Consider the following 23259-nt stretch of genomic DNA (forward strand, 5'->3'; position numbering starts at 1 on the left):
ACACATACCTCTGTTGCAGGCTCCAGCCCTGGTTGGGGCGGGGTTGGGAGGCAAACAATCAATGGGTCTCTTTCACATGGTTGTTTCTCTATCTCTCTCTCTGTTTCTCCCCATTTCTTCCACTTTCTTTAAAAATCAACGGAAAAATATCCTTAGGTGAGGATTAACAAAAATAATCATTATTGAGCATTGCTCAATGTGTTACTATCAATTTACTGAAAGCCATTTTCTAACATGTCCTCCATCCCCGCCTTCCACCCATCACATCCACCCTCCAACCTCCATCCCCACCATCCTCACATAAATGGGAACATATACAGCTCAGTGCACCCTGGGTAATCCATCATAAATTTCCCAGTGTGCTTCCTGACCGGTCTCAAAGAGGTTCATAATAGCATTTCCCCTAAGGGCAATGGCACCATTAGTCAAAAGTAATAAAACCTTTTAGTGAAAAATAAATAGGAAAAAAAAGCCTTCATATTCTCTGCACGTTTTGAAAATTGAGTACATTTAAACTTTAGCTTCCAGACTTATAGAATGAATTCCTACCTTAATTTCCATAGCAAAGCCATAGGCAAACAGGTGCTGGAAAGAATTCTAATCCCTCCGTTTCATAACCTGGGCTAGAGGTGCCCTGGCCTGTGAGTGAGTCCTGTCGGCACCTAGGCTGTGCCCCTGGATTTGGAGGAGGTGCCGCTCCCTTTGCAGAGCAGCTGGGGGTTTGCTCTGCCCGGTGCTGACTCCAGAGTACAGGAGTGTGAACTGTTTCTGGAGAAGAGAAAGGACTGAGCAAGCATACCAGACTAAACATCGCTGCTGCGATTAGGCACACGCAAGCTCTGTGAATATGCCAAGTGTAAAATCCCCAAAAGATAAAAGAGTGGGTAAAGGAAATATCAGTGTGAGAGAAGTTTTTGCATTGAGTGCTACCTAAAAATTTGATTTTTCTCTTTTTCATAGATTAGTTTCCATGGATTCTGCTTTCACTAGTAGGAAGTAGGGAAGTAGAAGTATTGGAACAAGAGAAATCTGTTCTTGGGCCATTTCCAGGCAAGACCTGAAATGGGAACAAAGAGAGAGGAGGCAAGAAAGCCTGCACTCCTGAGGTTTCCAGAGAGGCTTTGCATCTGAAAGAGGTCTGAGTTTGCAGAAGATGCCAATTAATAGTGCTGCTTTGGCGCACTAATGTAAACCTCAGATCATTTGAGGTTTGCCCTTTTCTCTTGAAAAATACATCTTGTCCTGCAGAAGAGTGTAAACATTGAAAGCCATACTCTCCCTCCCTTCTCAATTCTAATTTGCATTTACAGGAAAGTCAAGTGGAAAACCATGAGCTGGGAAATGCCCATTTGCAAAGAGGCATTACTCTTCCAGGCCTGTGGGCTGAATCTTGCCGTTCAAAGTCCTGGCTGCCAACTTCCCCAAGACCCCATTCCTGCCCACACCACACATAGTGCTTTGGCCTAGATACATTTCAAAAATCTATGTGGCTTCCTAAAGGGAAAAGAGGTGCACTCATGAACCAGATGTGAAGCCCACCTATGAAGTCCTGAAGGTCAGGCGAGACAAGAGTCACATCTGTCCATAAGACAGCTCAAAGATGATCTATATTGTATGTTCCTTGGCCATGGATTTTACATGCTGGCTTGGGAAGTCTGTTTCAATTGGCAAACTGGTTACTCTAACTGGTCCTTGCCCTTGATTGTTTACTTTTTAACCTGTCCGACCAAAAAATTCCCAGGTTATAAAATATAGCCTGTATTTTGTTTCTACTTCTTAGTTCATTTCAACCACTATTACTTTCATTTTATATTTATTATTATTATTAAATTTTTGGTGTGGTATCCTATATAATAAAAGGCTAATATGCAAATAGACCGAATGGCAGAACAACCGGTCACTATGATGTGTGCTGACCACTATGGGATGTGCGCAGAACATGGCGAGCATTGGCCGCAGCGGGATGGGGGAATAGATGAGAGGGGGTGACAGACCAAGGTGGGGCGCCGGTCGCTGTCATTGGGGCGAGCCTCTGGTGGTTACTGAAAATTCTTTGCTCCTGAGCACTGAAGTCCCGCCTGGCGCTCACACCCGCTGCTGGTGCCAAAGCTGCTGCTCACACCCACTGCCAGTGCCCTGCGCCAGCCCTGATCCCTTAGCCCCATCAGCGGGTAGGAGTGGCAGCTGCCAGCCCCCATTGCCCCTCAGGGCTTTTCTACCTCCCCGTGCTCCTGAGGGGAGATCGGGGCAGCAGCCGACCCTTGCACCCACTGGCTGTGCCGGCCCCACTCGCACCCGCTGCTGGCACTGGCCCCAATCACTCTGCAGCTTCAGCAGGTGCGAGTGGAACTGGTGCCATCAGCATGTGGGAGCAGAGGTGGAGGGAGACTGGGGGCCGTGGTGAGAGCCGCTGGGCGGGGGCATGGAGGATGGTCTGAGACCCGCCCTGTGCCTATCTCAGCCTCACGACCTACAGTTCCTTTCAAGGTACACAAATTCGTGCATTGGGCCCCTAGTTGGTTAATAAAATTATGTAGGTTTCAGGTGTACAATTCTATAATACATCATCTTTTTTGTATTGTGTGTTCACCACCCCAAGTGGTGAACTTCTATAACCACTTATTTTCCCCCATTTATACTATTCTCCCTCTTTTCACCCCCCCCCCCTTTCATTCTGGTAATCACCATATTGTTGTCTGTGTCTATGAGAAATTTTTTTCATTACTTAATCCCTTCACCTTTTTCACTCATTCCCCCTAATTCCCTTCCTTCTGACAACTTTCAGTTTGTTCTCTGTATCTATGGGTTTGTTTCTATTTTGTCTGTTAATTTATTTTACTCATTAGATTTCACATATAAGTGAAATCATATGGCACTTGTCTTTTCATGTCTGGTTTATTTTACGTAGCATAATACTCTCAAGGTCAAACCATGCTGTCACAAAAGGTAACATTTCCTTCTTTTTTAAGGCCAAGTAGTATTCCATTGTGTAAATTTAGCACAGATTTTTTTAGCCACTCATCTACTGATGGGCACTTGGACTGTTTCCAGATCTCTGCTATTTTAAATAATGCTGCAATAAACATAAGGTTGCATATATTCTTCTGAATTAGTGTTTAGGGTTTTTTGGATATATTCCCAGAAGTGAAATCACAGGTTCATAAAGCTTTTCCATTTTTATTTTTTTGAGTTAAATCTGTAATGCTCTCCACAGTGGCTGCACCAATCTGTATTCCCACCAACAGTGTACTAGGGTTCCTTTTCTCCACATCCTCACCAACACTTGTTGTTTGTCAATTTCTTTTTTATGATAGCCATTCTGACAGGTGTGAGGTGATATTTCATTATGCTTTTAATTTTACTTTCTCTGATGATAATTAACATTCAGCATCTTTTTATATTATCTATTGGCCATCTGTATGTCCTCTTTGGAGAAGTGTCTATTCAGGTCCTTTGTTCATTTTTTAATTGGATTGTTTGTAAAAATTAACACCAAAAAATGCTAAGGATTGAAATAAAATATTATGAACAACTATATGCCTAAAAGTTGGACAATCTGGATGAAGTAGATAAATTCCTACACATCCAATCTTCTAAAACTGAACCAGGAAGAATCAGAAAATCTTAATAGACAATTATGGCTATTATACATGGGCATTAAAAATACAAATTTATAGTTACAAATTCTCCTTTGAAATTTTTATTATTTCTTGTTAAAATATTTTTGCACATTTGAAATATTTTTCCCATTTCCAAATTGTCCTGTACCGAACAGCTTAGCACTTTTAGCTATAAACATTATTTTTTAAAAATATTTTATTGATTTTTTATAGAGAAGAAGGGAGAGGAATAGAGAGTTAGAAACATCGATGAGAGAGATCGATCAGCTGCCTCCTGCACGCCCCCTACTGGGGATGTGCCCGCAACCAAGGTACATGCCCTTGACTGGAATCGAACCTGGGACCCTTCAGTCCCCAGGCTGACGCTCTATCCACTGAGCCAAACCGGTTCGGCAACATTATTGAAAAGTTGCAAAAGAATAATTAAAATCTCCAGTTTTCTTATCAGTTGTAATTTTATGAATACTTCTTTTATTAAAAAATAATTTTCTATGACAGAAATATATGTTATCAGACCCAAAGTCATTGTAGTAGGGAAATGGGACTGTGAACATAGATAAATGTGCATCTCTAATTGTTTAGTCAAATTAGTAAGATAATAAAAACATTTCCCCCACTTTTTAAAGCACAAGCCTAGTTGTCATTATTTCTCTGATGTAGAACAGAATTATTCTCTTTAATTAGGAAAAGTTATAGAACACTCAGATTTGATGCCTTAATGTTCTATGGAGGAAAGTTCATTATTTGAAAGGAGCATAAGATGGGAATTTTATTTTTTATTTTTGGTTGTTATTGTTTTTTCCCTTTCAAACCCATAGCTACTAATGACTTGAGGAGGTTTCTAAGTCATAATCCTTTCCATTATTATCATGTTTTATTACTTTAAAGCTCTGTTATTTAGGCCATAATGATAAAAAGACTAAAATCACATTATACTATATGCCATGTTCAAGCTAACGAGTTATATTAAACATTTGTTAATTTTCTTTTCAATATACATTCTCTCTTGTTCTTAAGTAATGTATGAAATTCTGTCTGCATCTACCCACAGCCTCCTGCCCTGCACTTAATTTGGTCTGGGGAGACTAGATAATTTCCGTAACCACACCAGAGAATGTGATTTAAGTCAGAATGGTCCATTACTTTGGCCACAGAAACTGATTAAAAGATAGATCTATGACCTAAGTCAAGCAAGTGGGTCAACTGGATTGTATTCCAGAACCTTTCCTCAGGTTGCATAGTGGCAATCAAATTACTTTTATTGCACTTGATTTTGTAATAATCTGAGTCTGAACATTTCAGGAACATAATCTTAAAATCTGAAAATGTACCCAACATTTTTAAAAAAGTAAGTCAGTGCAAATCTATTATTATTAGTGAAAGGACACCTCAAATCAATGTTCAATAGCATTTTTTTTAACATTTCAAATTTTAAATACATATTATCTTTTACAAAATCATACTGGAAATTTCACAAGATTAAAAAAATTCTAACCTATCTACACAATCCCAGTCACTCCTGAAGGGGTCCTGGGACAAATCATAAAACCTCATTCCCTCTAACTCTCTATCTACATTGAATCAATGACTCACAATTAAGCTCAGACCTCTATGAGGGAACCCCTCAGAAGGTTATATTTAAGAGTGTCACGGGAACAAAATACATTTCAAATACAATCATTAGAAAGGACTGAGTGGATCAAGAGCTTTTTTGTCTAGAGATGAAGTTTTTAAAGAGATATCTCCAAAATATATAGAACTATTAAAAAATGCCACTGAGATTCATTGAGGTGGATAATTATATTCCCAGGTAAAGACCAATATGGTTAAACTTTCTGTTTATTCAGTTTTGAGGGAAATATTATAACCACTAGAGGCCTGCTGCACAAAATTTGTGCAGGGGGGTGGTCCCTCAGCCCGGCCTGAACCCTCTCACAACCCGGGACCCCTCGAGGAATGTCCTACTGCCGGTTTAGGCCCAATCCCACAGGTATCCCTGCGGGATTGGGCCTAAACCGGCAGTCGGACATCCCTCTAGCAATCTGGGGCTGCTAGCTCCTAACCATTCGCCTGCCTGCCTGCCTGATCGCCCCTAACCACCTCGGCTGCGCCATGGCGGCTTCGTCTGGAAAGATGTCCGGAAGGTTGTTCGGCTGTCCTAATTAGCATGTTATGCTTTTATTATTATAGATTGCTGATGGAGATGAGAGTAGTATATTTTAAGATATCAGATTTATGTAAAATTTTCTTATTGTTCGTTTGATGTCTGTGTTCCAGAATTAGTGCTGCTCCTCCTCATCCATCATTAGTAAGTAGAATTTCTTCTAAATCATGACCAAAAGAAAGAAGCTATAGTGTCAAACTATAGCTTCAAATAATTTTCAATGTGACTTGTAAACATAATAGAGACTGTTTGACCTGAAACTTCTGCAGTTGTAGGTGGTATCACACAATCATCCAGGCGTTTCACTAAGGTGAAATTAGTCACCATGTTGGATCCATGCTCTCTCTTAGTTTTAAACCGTAAGTCCAATGGGGAGTGGTCTTCTTGATAGCACCTGTAGCTTTTATCAGTTTCAGCTCCACTGCCACATAATTAGTTTTAAACCGTAAGTCCAGTGGGGAGTGGTCTTCTTCTTGATAGTGCCTGTAGCTTTTATCAGTTTCAGCTCCACTGCCACATAGCCTACCACAAGACTACTAGTCTTAACTGAAATCTATCACAGTAAGGAGAGGAGAGCAGCATCAGCAGATGAAGAGATTACCACGTGCAGAGTGGAACAGGAAGCAGAACAGAATGAGAGTAGGATCCGTGCACCTGTAGGGGATTCTCACAGTGAGCCATGGAAGCCCCTGAAAGAAGTCAGGAGCTATTTAAGGTTTTTTTTCTTAAAAATATACCAAATTGTCCAGAGAATTATTCTATGAAAATATATTTATTAAGAGAAAGTACTGGTTTTTCTCTTTAACCTGCTCTTAACAGCAGCTTCCTCTGCTATGAAATCCCTGGTCCCCAAGCCTATGCTGAGCTCCTGAGTGCAGGGCATTTTGTTCTCAATTGAATTGTTCTTTTATTTTTTTTTCTCCTAGCTAGGAGAATGAAGATGGTATTTTATAATGGTTATCTGTTTTAGTTTGCTAAAGCTGCCTTACACAAACTGAGTGGCTCTAACAACAGAATGTATCCTCTCACAGTTCTGGAGACTAGAAGTCTGAGGTCAAAGTATCAACTGTGTTGATTTTTTTCTGGGAGCTGGGAGGGAAGGGGGCTCAGTTCCAGGACTCTCTCTTCAGCATGTATATAGGCATCTGTTTTCTGTGTTCACATTGTGTTTCTTACTTTACATGTGGCCTTTTAAAATAAATTTACCAATAATATTGGATTAGGCCTCCTCTAATAACCTCACTTTAATTCTATCTACATCGACTACTTCTTTTTCTTTCTTTCTTTCTTTTTTCTGCAAAAAAGCTTTATTGTTTCATTTGGTCCAATGCATGGGAGAGGGCTTCAGGGTGGCTAAAAAAATGGCTAGTAGTTTTGAGGAGAGGCTCAGGTAAAAGCCAGACACCAGGGGGTTGCAGAGGGGCCCCTCATAGGTTTCTGGGCTCCAAAGGCTACTAGCCATGCTTGCGGTGCGAGTGGAACTGGTGCCATCAGCATGTGGGAGCAGAGGTGGAGGGAGACTGGGGGCCGTGGTGAGAGCCGCTGGGCGGGGGCATGGAGGATGGTCTGAGACCCGCCCTGTGCCTATCTCAGCCTCACGACCTACAGTTCCTTTCAAGGTACACAAATTCGTGCATTGGGCCCCTAGTTGGTTAATAAAATTATGTAGGTTTCAGGTGTACAATTCTATAATACATCATCTTTTTTGTATTGTGTGTTCACCACCCCAAGTGGTGAACTTCTATAACCACTTATTTTCCCCCATTTATACTATTCTCCCTCTCTTCACCCCCCCCCTTTCATTCTGGTAATCACCATATTGTTGTCTGTGTCTATGAGAAATTTTTTTCATTACTTAATCCCTTCACCTTTTTCACTCATTCCCCCTAATTCCCTTCCTTCTGACAACTTTCAGTTTGTTCTCTGTATCTATGGGTTTGTTTCTATTTTGTCTGTTAATTTATTTTACTCATTAGATTTCACATATAAGTGAAATCATATGGCACTTGTCTTTTCATGTCTGGTTTATTTTACGTAGCATAATACTCTCAAGGTCAAACCATGCTGTCACAAAAGGTAACATTTCCTTCTTTTTTAAGGCCAAGTAGTATTCCATTGTGTAAATTTAGCACAGATTTTTTTAGCCACTCATCTACTGATGGGCACTTGGACTGTTTCCAGATCTCTGCTATTTTAAATAATGCTGCAATAAACATAAGGTTGCATATATTCTTCTGAATTAGTGTTTTGGGTTTTTTGGATATATTCCCAGAAGTGAAATCACAGGTTCATAAAGCTTTTCCATTTTTATTTTTTTGAGTTAAATCTGTAATGCTCTCCACAGTGGCTGCACCAATCTGTATTCCCACCAACAGTGTACTAGGGTTCCTTTTCTCCACATCCTCACCAACACTTGTTGTTTGTCAATTTCTTTTTTATGATAGCCATTCTGACAGGTGTGAGGTGATATTTCATTATGCTTTTAATTTTACTTTCTCTGATGATAATTAACATTCAGCATCTTTTTATATTATCTATTGGCCATCTGTATGTCCTCTTTGGAGAAGTGTCTATTCAGGTCCTTTGTTCATTTTTTAATTGGATTGTTTGTAAAAATTAACACCAAAAAATGCTAAGGATTGAAATAAAATATTATGAACAACTATATGCCTAAAAGTTGGACAATCTGGATGAAGTAGATAAATTCCTACACATCCAATCTTCTAAAACTGAACCAGGAAGAATCAGAAAATCTTAATAGACAATTATGGCTATTATACATGGGCATTAAAAATACAAATTTATAGTTACAAATTCTCCTTTGAAATTTTTATTATTTCTTGTTAAAATATTTTTGCACATTTGAAATATTTTTCCCATTTCCAAATTGTCCTGTACCGAACAGCTTAGCACTTTTAGCTATAAACATTATTTTTTAAAAATATTTTATTGATTTTTTTATAGAGAAGAAGGGAGAGGAATAGGGAGTTAGAAACATCGATGAGAGAGATCGATCAGCTGCCTCCTGCACGCCCCCTACTGGGGATGTGCCCGCAACCAAGGTACATGCCCTTGTTTGGAATCGAACCTGGGACCCTTCAGTCCCCAGGCTGATGCTCTATCCACTGAGCCAAACCGGTTCGGCAACATTATTGAAAAGTTGCAAAAGAATAATTAAAATCTCCAGTTTTCTTATCAGTTGTAATTTTATGAATACTTCTTTTATTAAAAAATAATTTTCTATGACAGAAATATATGTTATCAGACCCAAAGTCATTGTAGTAGGGAAATGGGACTGTGAACATAGATAAATGTGCATCTCTAATTGTTTAGTCAAATTAGTAAGATAATAAAAACATTTCCCCCACTTTTTAAAGCACAAGCCTAGTTGTCATTATTTCTCTGATGTAGAACAGAATTATTCTCTTTAATTAGGAAAAGTTATAGAACACTCAGATTTGATGCCTTAATGTTCTATGGAGGAAAGTTCATTATTTGAAAGGAGCATAAGATGGGAATTTTATTTTTTATTTTTGGTTGTTATTGTTTTTTCCCTTTCAAACCCATAGCTACTAATGACTTGAGGAGGTTTCTAAGTCATAATCCTTTCCATTATTATCATGTTTTATTACTTTAAAGCTCTGTTATTTAGGCCATAATGATAAAAAGACTAAAATCACATTATACTATATGCCATGTTCAAGCTAACGAGTTATATTAAACATTTGTTAATTTTCTTTTCAATATACATTCTCTCTTGTTCTTAAGTAATGTATGAAATTCTGTCTGCATCTACCCACAGCCTCCTGCCCTGCACTTAATTTGGTCTGGGGAGACTAGATAATTTCCGTAACCACACCAGAGAATGTGATTTAAGTCAGAATGGTCCATTACTTTGGCCACAGAAACTGATTAAAAGATAGATCTATGACCTAAGTCAAGCAAGTGGGTCAACTGGATTGTATTCCAGAACCTTTCCTCAGGTTGCATAGTGGCAATCAAATTACTTTTATTGCACTTGATTTTGTAATAATCTGAGTCTGAACATTTCAGGAACATAATCTTAAAATCTGAAAATGTACCCAACATTTTTAAAAAAGTAAGTCAGTGCAAATCTATTATTATTAGTGAAAGGACACCTCAAATCAATGTTCAATAGCATTTTTTTTAACATTTCAAATTTTAAGTACATATTATCTTTTACAAAATCATACTGGAAATTTCACAAGATTAAAAAAATTCTAACCTATCTACACCATCCCAGTCACTCCTGAAGGGGTCCTGGGACAAATCATAAAACCTCATTCCCTCTAACTCTCTATCTACATTGAATCAATGACTCACAATTAAGCTCAGACCTCTATGAGGGAACCCCTCAGAAGGTTATATTTAAGAGTGTCACGGGAACAAAATACATTTCAAATACAATCATTAGAAAGGACTGAGTGGATCAAGAGCTTTTTTGTCTAGAGATGAAGTTTTTAAAGAGATATCTCCAAAATATATAGAACTATTAAAAAATGCCACTGAGATTCATTGAGGTGGATAATTATATTCCCAGGTAAAGACCAATATGGTTAAACTTTCTGTTTATTCAGTTTTGAGGGAAATATTATAACCACTAGAGGCCTGCTGCACAAAATTTGTGCAGGGGGGTGGTCCCTCAGCCCGGCCTGAACCCTCTCACAACCCGGGACCCCTCGAGGAATGTCCTACTGCCGGTTTAGGCCCAATCCCACAGGTATCCCTGTGGGATTGGGCCTAAACCGGCAGTCGGACATCCCTCTAGCAATCTGGGGCTGCTAGCTCCTAACCATTCGCCTGCCTGCCTGCCTGATTGCCCCTAACCACCTCGGCTGCGCCATGGCGGCTTCGTCTGGAAAGATGTCCGGAAGGTTGTTCGGCTGTCCTAATTAGCATGTTATGCTTTTATTATTATAGATTGCTGATGGAGATGAGAGTAGTATATTTTAAGATATCAGATTTATGTAAAATTTTCTTATTGTTCGTTTGATGTCTGTGTTCCAGAATTAGTGCTGCTCCTCCTCATCCATCATTAGTAAGTAGAATTTCTTCTAAATCATGACCAAAAGAAAGAAGCTATAGTGTCAAACTATAGCTTCAAATAATTTTCAATGTGACTTGTAAACATAATAGAGACTGTTTGACCTGAAACTTCTGCAGTTGTAGGTGGTATCACACAATCATCCAGGCGTTTCACTAAGGTGAAATTAGTCACCATGTTGGATCCATGCTCTCTATTAGTTTTAAACCGTAAGTCCAGTGGGGAGTGGTCTTCTTCTTGATAGTGCCTGTAGCTTTTATCAGTTTCAGCTCCACTGCCACATAGCCTACCACAAGACTACTAGTCTTAACTGAAATCTATCACAGTAAGGAGAGGAGAGCAGCATCAGCAGATGAAGAGATTACCACGTGCAGAGTGGAACAGGAAGCAGAACAGAATGAGAGTAGGATCCGTGCACCTGTAGGGGATTCTCACAGTGAGCCATGGAAGCCCCTGAAAGAAGTCAGGAGCTATTTAAGGTTTTTTTTCTTAAAAATATACCAAATTGTCCAGAGAATTATTCTATGAAAATATATTTATTAAGAGAAAGTACTGGTTTTTCTCTTTAACCTGCTCTTAACAGCAGCTTCCTCTGCTATGAAATCCCTGGTCCCCAAGCCTATGCTGAGCTCCTGAGTGCAGGGCATTTTGTTCTCAATTGAATTGTTTTTTTATTTTTTTTTTTCTCCTAGCTAGGAGAATGAAGATGGTATTTTATAATGGTTATCTGTTTTAGTTTGCTAAAGCTGCCTTACACAAACTGAGTGGCTCTAACAACAGAATGTATCCTCTCACAGTTCTGGAGACTAGAAGTCTGAGGTCAAAGTATCAACTGTGTTGATTTTTTTCTGGGAGCTGGGAGGGAAGGGGGCTCAGTTCCAGGACTCTCTCTTCATAGCCATCTTCTGTCTGTGTCCACGTTGTGTTTCTTACTTTACATGTGACCTTTTTAAATAAATTTACCAGTAATATTGGATTAGGCCTCCTCTAATAACCTCACTTTAATTCTATCTACATCGACTACTTCTTTTTCTTTCTTTCTTTCTTTTTTCTGCAAAAAAGCTTTATTGTTTCATTTGGTCCAATGCAGCATGTATATAGGCATCTGTTTTCTGTGTTCACATTGTGTTTCTTACTTTACATGTGGCCTTTTAAAATAAATTTACCAATAATATTGGATTAGGCCTCCTCTAATAACTTCATTTTAATTCTATCTACAGACTATTTCTTTTTCTTTCTTTCTTTTTTTTCTGCAAAAAAAGCTTTATTGTTTCATTTGGTCCAATGCATGGGAGAGGGCTTCAGGGTGGCTAAAAAAATGGCTAGTAGTTTTGAGGAGAGGCTCAGGTAAAAGCCAGACACCAGGGGGTTGCAGAGGGGCCCCTCATAGGTTTCTGGGCTCCAAAGGCTACTAGCCATGCTTGCGGGGAGCCTTTCAAAGAGATACTCTTCCAGCCCAGCCTGGGGGCTGGCCAGCCTGCAGAGGTTAGTCAGGTGGCTGCCCATCTTCTTGATGACTTTCACCTCCTCATCCAGGAAGTGGTTCTCTAGGAAGTAAGAGATGGGGGTCTGTGCAGGTAGAACCCAGCACATGCAGCTTCAAAGGGGCCTGGTTCAGGTTCCTCTCTAAGGCCAGGGCGGCTTCCATGGTGTCCTGAGTTTTGCCCACTCATCCTGGGAAGGCTCAGCACACCTTGGAAGAGAATGTGGCCACTGTGCTTGTTTTGCAACTTTAAGAAATGCTCAGTGCCTTCATGCTTCTTCTCTTCCAACTCGTGGAAAAAGTGGCCCACGCTCTGGAGAGCCACATCATCCCACTCAAAATAGAAGCCCAGAGAGAGGTAAGTGTAGGGGCCTGCAGATACAGTCTGTCTAGGAGGTTGACCACAGCCTCCACCTCGGTGGAATATTTGTGACCAATTTGGGAGGTCATGGTTGTTGGGCAATGAGTTAAGGTAGAAAAAAAAAACTGGCGTGTTGGCTGGTCTTGGAGGTGGTTCTGAAGATGGTGACTGAATAAGACCCAAGAGAATGACCAGAGTCTGGAAGAAGGGGCATCCCTGTGTCTGTTCCGTCCAAACACTGTCGAAGCAAGAGATAGATCCGGGACCACTGAGGGCACTGCGTCTACAATGACTATATCTAAATAAGATCATGTTCTGACATACTGGGTTAAATTTTTCAATATGTAAAGTTGGCTGGGGATACAACATGATTCATTTCCTCTATACCAGGCTTCCTTTCCTATTTTTTTCTATTACTAAAAAGTAAATTAGTTAAGCTCTACCCAATGGAGTAGAACTCCTAAGGCATATAACTTAGTGGCTATATTGATTGGTTCTGGATACATACCACCTGGATTTGCATCCTGGTGTTGTCTCTTTCTAGCTCTGTGACCTGCTCCCTCATCTATAAAATGGAGAAAAAACTATCTATCATGTGAAGTGCTTAGCCATTTTGCAAATATTACACTTATAAATACTTATTATAAAACATTGTTGAGGAAATAACTGCCTTCTAAGTAGAGGTAGAAGTCTATACTCCTTGACTGTGCGTGCTTACTATCCCAGCAAAGAACACATAGCAGGTTTGGAGAATAATGCGATAAAGATTTACCTTTGTTTGGAATATGAGGATAATGCTGCAATGATTCAAGTTACGCAGATGCTTCAGGTAGTCATAAAAGACACTTAAATTACAACATTTTATCTCTTGATTTATGTACCAGCCTCATTAGGGGGTCATTTGATCACTTTTGTTCCATCTCTCCAACCGTCTCACAGAGTAACCCAGATACAAAGTAAAGGAACCAATCCCTAGAAAGGTAATAGAGGTGGGGCTTATTGTGCTGTATATCCACCCAGAGTTCTTTGCACTAATACCTAACCACTTCAGAAACATTTTACCGATTTGTAATTATTTGCAAATAATTTGTAATTATTTCTCCAAAATTTTATATTTTGAGCATGTTCATTTCTGCTTGCCTCAACTCTTAGGGCACTTTATTTATAGTCAGCCACTATGATTGTCGCTGGTCCTGACTGAAAGCTAAGTGAGTTTAGATCTGGGGTTCTCTTAGTCATATAAGAACACTCCAGATTCTGATCTAAGTATTTCATATGTTTTATTGGATTTAAAACTCAGAGCAACTCTTTGTAGATATTAATATTATCATTAAAGCTTGCAGACAAAAATAAAATGTTTAGGAAAGTTCAGATAGGCCAATGTCAAAGCAAGTAGTTGCGATAACATTTTAATCTATATCAGTGTGATTTCTAATGCCTGAGCTCAGTGGCAAATCCTTTTCCTCACAGATAAAGGTGAAAGTCAGTTATCTAACAGTGTCCTTTATTGCAATGTGATGAGGCTCAGATAAATTATTGAACAGTTTGGATAATGAGGTTGTCTCAGTTTATCTTCTAGTCTTAAATTCCCTTAATCCCAAACAGTCCAAGTCAGAGAGGTAAATATGGCTATGAAACCAGTGAATCAACAGATGGTTACATTTTCTGCTTGTAAAATGCAGTGCAAATTTCACTAAAAGCATCAAAACATCTGTAGATATTTCTTAGATGTATATTCACATATATTCCAGACATATCAGTGAGCAAATATAGAAAACAAATTTATCCCCTTGAGTTCTGGCATCATTTTCTTTGAACTAAAACCTCAGATGACACTGGGCTTCTTCTAAGCTCTCAAATGTCCTTGACTTACTCTGAAAAGTTTTCTTTAAATTGGATTTTAAAAATCTAGTCATGTATTATGGTTACAGAAAGACTCACCAATTTTGAATCTTTATATTCCTAGAATATCCTTTAATTTCTATTATCTATAATAATAAAAGCATAAAATGCTAATTAGACCAGAATTCCTTCTGAATGTCCTTCCAGATGACCTTCCGGATGAAGCCAGGGCTGTGAGGGAAGCCCAGGTCCTGGGTGCCAGAGGGAAGCCGGTGCCGGCAGCTGGGGGAAGGAAGGCCTACTCTTGCATGAATTTCGTGCATTGGGCCTCTAGTTTTATATATTTAAATTTATGTTTTCTTAAAGTGGAACTTATATTTAAAATACAGCCAGAAATATAAGATTGGATTGAAAGGAACAAATACATATAGAAGAATTACCATGTGCAAGATGTTCAAGGTATAGATAGATGGATAGATGTCCATGTAGATATAGATATAATATAGCTAGATATGTCTATCTGTCTATATCCATCATTTGACATTGCACATTGGGTAATTGTGACACTCTTCCCATTTTTTAATAGGAGATTAGCATTGTGTGAAGGATGGTCTTTAAATATTGTTTTTATTCCTGTGTTAATATAAGGCACAGGACAAGAAATTCTGGGCTAGCTGAAAGCAAAGTAAGATTTAATGGAAGCCTGACCTCCTCTTTCTTGTACTAGTTTTCCTTTTGAAAACTTATGTAAATTAATGAGATAAAAGCATTATGTTGCTAAGAATATAATCAAGGTTCATAATGAACGAGAATCTTGTTTTTTTTTTTTAAGGAAATAAGAAGGGGAAAATATTAATAGAAAATAGAAGGTAATTCTTGTATCACCTTCCCAAAATTTTGTGTTTCTGTTTATTTTTTCCTTTCTCCAGTTTACGTATAACTATTACTTCCTAGGTAATAACAGACCGTAGATATAAAACACATCTAGAATGTGATTCCCTATCATTTTGCCTTTTGTCTTATTTATGGTTTTCACTTCTTAAGCCATAAAGACATATTTATAATTAAGAATCTCAATCTTCTGAGTTTAATCAACACATTTGACATCTTTTATGTCTGAATTGTTTTCTCCAGCTTAGATTGTATGCCTTCAGGGTAGGAACTGTGTCTATGATGATTTATATAGTGCTGCATACTTGGTATTCAATAAATAATAAACAATAAAGAAAGATTGCCTAGCAAAGATATAATTCTCATGCTAAGGACAAATTGGCTAAATGACTTAGAATTATTTTTCTTTTATACTGGAAAGCATTCCTTAACATGTCTTCTTCAAATGAAGTAATGTTTTCCATTTTAATATCCCAAATTCATCTAGTTGTGTATGCTCTCTCTTGCTTTCATTTGAAGCTTTAAATCCAGCTTTATATACATTTTAAAGTATTTTCATTTTATTGAATATATGCATTTTTAGTAAGATTTAATAAGAACATCAGTGAATTGGTGAATGATATATGCTAGCTCATCTGCTGAGCACATATGTACAACATTTGGGGCCATTCCAAATTAAACTTATTTAATGAAGGCGAAATGATTTTATTGCACTGAGTTTTATTTCTGGCTTGCATACAGCATTGCCTTTCAGAACATTGTTCTCAGTGTTCAATTCTTTGACTCACCATACATCATCGGTGCCCCCAGGATGTCAAATGGAGAAGAACAACCTTATGTTTCTTGGATTATGGCATCCAGGTAGGTTCAAGTTTGGTGGGAAAAGAAACTCATAAAGCTGTAGATTGTCTTGTTCAATCTCACTTCAGGGCCTCTAACAAGTGTTTCCTTCATGGCACAGTCTTTCACTTCTCTCTCTTGTATATTTCTCCAGTCCTCTCTCTATCAGTTATTACTCTTCTCTACCTCTACCTTCTATTGGACTTAAATTGTTACCCTGGCATCAAAACCCCCCATTCCTTTATTTTCCTTTGCATAACGTTCAGTAGATTAGTCTTTTCTTATCTGCCATGTATCTTCTAAACCAGAAAATAAACTCCGTAAGGAGATGAACTTCCTGAATTAATTACTGCTGTACCCAGAACATCAATCTATGTGTCTAGCACACAGCAATCATTCACTAAAAGTTGCTGAATGATTTAAAGACCAAGACCATTGTTCACCTGTCAAGACAATTACAAGAGATCACAAACTCTCAAAGCAAAAGAATGAAGGCTTATTTTTTAAAAAATATAATTTAGTGATTTTTTTACAGAGAGGAAGGGAGAGAGATAGAGAGTTAGAAACATTGATGAGAGAGAAGCATCGATCAGCTGCCTCCTGCACACCCCCTACTGGGGATGTGCCCACAACCAAGGTACATGCCCCTGACCGGAATCGAACCTGGGACCCTTCAGTCTGCAGGCCGACGCTCTATCCACTGAGCCAAACCAGTCAGGGCTGAAGGCTTATTTTTTAATTTGGCTTGTAAATTATGGAAAGTATTTTACTCTCACCAGTAGATTTGAGCCTCAATCAGTTTTTAAAACAAATTGTGTGCTTTCCTAGAGCAAGGCTTAATATATGAATGCAAAATGTTCTCCATATTTTCATATAGTCTGGTCATTTCTAGGTTTATCATCTGCTGTTAGTTGATTTGGTAAAATTAACTTTGTTTTTTCCTTAAAAACAATATGAACTTATAATGTATTGGTACTCTCTGCAAAAGAAAAAGATTCATCCATTCGCTCTATTTAAACTTGGCACAGACTGAGAGCAATCCATCACAAAGGTTTATTTTTATTAATTTGGGGGACCCTCTAGAATAGGGCTGTTCAGGTTGAGAAGAATGTAAGAGTAAGAAGAAACATCTGCAGAAAAGAGAGGGTAGAACCTGAAGTCAGGAGCTGGTGTAACCTAAGAGGAAAGAGCTGTTCAGGCTGAGGGAAGAATCTGAGTTACGGTATTAAAGCGCATGGGGTCACACTCATTAACCATTAAAAGACAGACTTACTACCAAGAGGGACCCAGATTGCCAGTGCAATGAAGCAAGTGTCATTGGTAGATGTTTAAATTGCAGAATGCCTTTATTTGTTTGCTTGTTTTGGTGAATCAATAAGTTTCTGTATTACCAGGCCTCAGGACGTTTCTGAATAATTCTAAAAATGTAAATATTTTATAAGAGGGAAATTGTAATACTAATTGATATTTCGGAATGAAATTAGATCAGGAGTCTCTTACTCCCCATCCAGGCCTACAGATTTTCAATAATTTAATTTCATTTGTTGATTTTTAATTTTTTTTTCTGGGACTCAAAATTTAATACGGAAGATCAAGTAAGCACCTTTTCCAAGGAGATAAGAGAAATTGTCTCTACAGCTTTAAAAAGCCTATGTCAATCTATAAGAAATCTAATTTAATCCGTTTACCTTAAAGAAGATTAAATTATGGCCAGGCTTTCTGTAATTCGAACCACCTGTATTAAAAAAAATGTTAAGCACAGCTTTAACAAGAAAAAGCTTTCACTAATGTGAGTATGAATAATCCATAGATTTAAGCTATCTGAAACTAATGCATATCTTGCACTTAGTCCTGATTTAGCTCACCAAACATATACTTTAGAAGAGAATTCATGTTTGATTTATGGACCATCATGATGTAGTAATGAAATAAAATTTAAAAGTTAAAATAAATTTATACAAGAAATCCAAGTATTAAAACTATATGCTCCCCTCCATCCTAAAGTATTAATCTTGATTGAATTCAATGGTGAACTTTATGCTCTTCCTCCCCATTTTAGTCACCTGCTCAGACATTTTATCTGACAATATTTTTGCTAAAATGATGTAGGGTTAACCCTTTAGAGATGTATTTGGAGGGTAATATGATTTAAGCATTTATCTTGTTTTCATGAGTGCTAGTTATACAGATAAAAACCCAAAAAGTAAGATGTTTAATTATCTTTATACAGGCCCAGCTCAATGTTGACTTCATATCATTAAATGTCGAGCATTTATAGCAATGGTTCCAGTGTGTTTTGAGTATTGAATATAGAGTATTGAATTGCCTGACAGTTGGACATACAATTTTCAAACTATGAAATGTAGCCTTGAATTTCAAGTTATTGTGCAGTTTCTGTCTTCATACCCTTTTGTATCAATTCACAATATTCAAAATTGTGTTTGTGAAACAGCCTGCTTCTGAATAATCTTTTAATTCCAGTTTCAGAGTGAGAGGTAGTTGGAAGAAAAGAAAGACATTACCCTAACTACTTTAAGATACAGCAGTAGTTTAGGTTTTTCCAGGAAAACAGTTATTCTCCTGAGATGTCACAACTTCCAGAGAGCTGAATGCAAGACTAACCAAGCGAAAGCCTTTTATTTTGGGTCTTCTGTGCACTTGGGAAATGGAACCAGTTGCTTTCGCAGTAAAGCCCTTTTTAAACAAATCAAATCTGAAGGAACTGGGAGAAACCCAAATGCAATAGACAGAATATATGAAAAATATTTGGGTTCAGGGTCACCAGAATTCTTAGTGTGAAATCCATTGTTCTACCATGATTAAGGCATTTCATCACCAATTATAGGAACATGTTCTTAGGTGATCAATGGAAGTTACAGAGTTGTTGGGGTTTTCTTCTTCTTTTTTTCTAGAAGAGCTTTCTAATTAGTAAAAGTGATTTTTAAAAATGGCCTTCTAATGAACAGCTGTGGTATCTATTGTTAATGGAGCAGCCTTGCAGTCATGCTTGTTTTTGTCATTGAAATAGAAATGAGAGTGATTTGCATAAGTAGAATATTATTTGCTCCGTTGATTATTTTCCTCTCTTTCCCCCTTTTCCGAATATCATCATTTCAATTGTCTTAATGATAAGTGGTTCTTAAGCAGAAAACAACTGTTTGCTATTTTTGACCTCTCAAAACAGGCTAAAAATATGTTAATATAAAATTAGTATTAAATTAGACTCTGTCTTAACCACAGTACGTTTTTTGAACAAGGGTCAAATTCAGCTCAAACCAGTTTAAGATATATAGGTAGTACATAGTATTAACATAGGAAGGTTTGCATCTTTATTTGAAAATAAATATACCTTTCTGAATAGTTTTTAATAGCAAAAGATCATTTTTGAAGGACTTAGTGTCACAAACTAACCTAAAATATAGAAGCTTTTGTGTTCATTTAAAATTTCAGATGAATATTTCCTTCAGAGAGTTTCTAAACATTCCCCTTAAAAGAAAAAAAGATATCAATGCAAATTTACTATTGCACTGCTGGTTTTACTCATGGCAAGTTATTTAAACTGTTTTCTGAAAAATGTATGTGTTGCAGATCTAACCCTCAGAATATGGCCTTACATGGAGATAGGGTCTCTATAGAGGTAGTCAACATTAAGTGATGTCACTAGAATGAATCCTAATTTAATATGTCCTTATAAAAAGGCAAAACTAAGACACAGATGGATATACATAGAAGAAAGAAGATATGAAGACACAGGGAGAAGATGGCTATCTACAAAAAGAGAGATTCTTAGAACAGACTCTTCTCTCACATCCTCAGAAGGAACCAGACCTGCCAACACCTTGATATTGGGCTTCTAGCCTCCTGAACTATGAGACAATAATTTTCTGTTGTTTAAGCCCCTCATTTTGTGGTACTTGGTTATGACAGCCTAACAAAAATAGTAAAGAAATATATTTACTACCACATAGTCTATTTTCAATCAACATATTTTAAAACTGTCCCTTTGTTGTCACTTGAGTATGCTATTCAGAACTTGCAATGCATTTTAGAAGTAGAGTATAAGCAGGAAGAGTATTGGGCTTTAGCATCCAACAAACATATCCTCTATCTGTGAGATCCTGGCTGATTTGTTCAACTTCCCTGTGACTCAATGTCATTATGAATAAAATAGAATTAATAGAAGCTCCCAAGGAGAGTGGTTGTGAGAAGTAAAATAGGTGAAATATACAAAATCCTGATTCAGGTGTATAAACTCCAGTTAACACTTTAGAAATATAAGTGACCATAAAGGTGATAACTTATTAATACTGATTACTATTGAAGGCATTATGAAACATAACTAGGCTTGACTGTATTTCTAAAAGTTAAGATTTGCAGATCTTCTACTTTCCATGAGGTAGACCCTACCGACATGTGGTGCCATGTTATGGACATCAACGAAACCTCCCCCAAAGCTTTCTTCATTGAAGAATATGTGTGAACCATGCATTGTCCTGCATGTTCCTAAGGAGAAAAGATACATCAGCTAGCCATCTTAATGATGAGATACTGAGGTCTAGTAAGAGAGATAAGACAGAGATACACAGGGCTCTAATACAGAAAGAACTGTAGTTTAAGATGAATTCTGAATCTGAATTGTATACTTAATTACCTCTTACCTGTGCCTGCTTCCTGACTCCCCCACTCCTGTTGGTGCACCTGAGAGAAAGCTTTGTTAAATCATGTTACCCCCATGCTTACATTCTTTAACAAGTCATCTTTTAAAAAGTTAATACATTCTTTCACCACATCTCCTAGGCTACCCATTTGGGCATGTGAGATAAAAAGGCCAAGAGGGGGCTGGCTTTGTACTCCTCTCTTGAGTAGCTTTTGGAGAATTGCCCTGTTAAATAGCTATTGAATTATTGGGACCAGGAAAGTCCTTCCTAGGTGTCCTCTGATAAAATTAGGCCCACTTGTTTACATTTACATGGAAACTGTGCTCACCTTAGTCATTGTACTTAAACATCCTATATGATGACAAATTCATAGAGATTCTTTCTGTTCTGAAGCAGTCTCCAATATGTGAATTCTTATAAGAACCTTGTTTTCTTCTTTATATGCTCAGAACCCTGAACAGTGGTCAGCATGAATCAGGTACAATAAAATGAGAAGAATGAATTTATTACTTTAGGAGAGTGAAGGGGAGGAAAAGGTAAACAATCATGAATAACTCAGTATTCATGAGTAGCTTTGCATAAGGGGAGAGAACAGACAAAAAATATGTCCGGAGAAGGGAATTTCAGGCAGATGGAAAATCAAGAATGAAAGCACACATGTGGGGAAAGGACTATGTACTGAAACTGCAAACAAGTCAATTTGGCTCCGGTCTGATATATATAAATGTGGATTTAAAGGTAAAATTTAAAAAGGCAAATTCCATTTACATTGAGGAGGCTCATAAATGTAGGACTAGGGAATCTCAGCCTTAATCATTACAACTCTGAAAACAGCACTCCATAGATCCCCATTGCCTCTGGCATAATCTGTTAACAGTTGGTCATTTGGAACAGGCATGGGAGAGAATTTTATTGATGTACAGATATATTAACCAAATTACTCTATGTTTAATTCAACTTGAATCTACATTAATCCACTAATAGAATAGTTACTTTGATATATTTTGAATATACCACCTGGATGAGTATGTTTGGCATTATATCTCTGCATCTTTTCTCTTAAATGGGCAGTAAGAACTGACCCATTGTGTACTATAGATGCTGATAACTTTTATTCACTTCTGCACATTAAAATCTCCTCCTGGAAAATATAAGATATATAAAATATAAATACATAACCAGCCATAAAGTAGGTTGCTAAGATATTATGCATGAGATCAAGAATATTATTTCTTTACCTAAATAGTCACCTAATTTCCTGTAAACTTTAAGTAAATGGAATCAGAAAGCAAGGCTTGAACTAAGACTAGGTAGTACCAAGATAATTTCAAGAAGATGATACAGAAAGCTGGTCTATATTTAAGTTAATTTGGGGCACTTGATTAAAAGATAAGTGCCCAATAAGTTAATAGAAAAAAATTCTCTAACAAACAAAATGCTGCATGATTCAGACATTTAAAAATACATATATTATGTATACCTTTATAGAATACATTTTGAGGTCATTAGAAAATACCCATAATGTCTTATCTATTTATGTCAACATGAGTACATTTTAAAAAATAATATTGCATGAAGAAAAAGTAGAAAATTAGTCTTAAACCTGAATGTCATCAAGCACATTTTAATATTCTGAAAATAAAATGTGCATTATTTGATAGGGACATAAAGGGTGGGACAAAAGTAGGTTTATAGTTGTTCATATAGAAAATACGCATGCAATAATTAATAAGAATTCAAGAATAAACTGTTTTGTGTACTCACAACTATAAAACTACTTTTGCCCTACTATGTATATACTAAAATTATGCTATTGTCCTTGGGAATGAGCTACACCAATTTTAGGGTCATCAATTTCTATGAGAAAGGTGGGAAATATATTAGACAAATTGCTGGGGTTCTATAGGTAACTTGTTTTTAAGGAAAATATTTGAAATTTTAATTAGAAAATAAAATATTTGAAGCAAATATGAGTCACTGGTAGAAGCATCTTAGTCAAACCAAAACACTGACTTGACACTCTTGGCCCCTTGGAACAGTTGGTGCCCACTTGCCTAAATGAAAGGGCCCAAAGTGTTTTTCAGAGGCAAACACTTCCAGGTTACATGATGTCTTTGGCCCCAGAAACAGAAGAAGCTAGATACTTTTATACAAAAAGACAGTAAGGTAAAAAGGAAAGAACAAAGGCAAGAAAGTTAGTTCTGCCTCTGCAGAGATGATATCACATGTTTTTAATATGTTTCTTATTTGTTAGAAATTATCTCTGAGTTGTATTATAGCACATTTTAACATGACTTTTTTATCCTTTTCCACATTATCTAAATTTTCTAAAATA

The sequence above is a fragment of the Myotis brandtii genome, unplaced genomic scaffold (genome assembly GCF_000412655.1).
Source record: "Myotis brandtii unplaced genomic scaffold, ASM41265v1 scaffold228, whole genome shotgun sequence".
Lineage (NCBI taxonomy): Eukaryota > Metazoa > Chordata > Mammalia > Chiroptera > Vespertilionidae > Myotis > Myotis brandtii.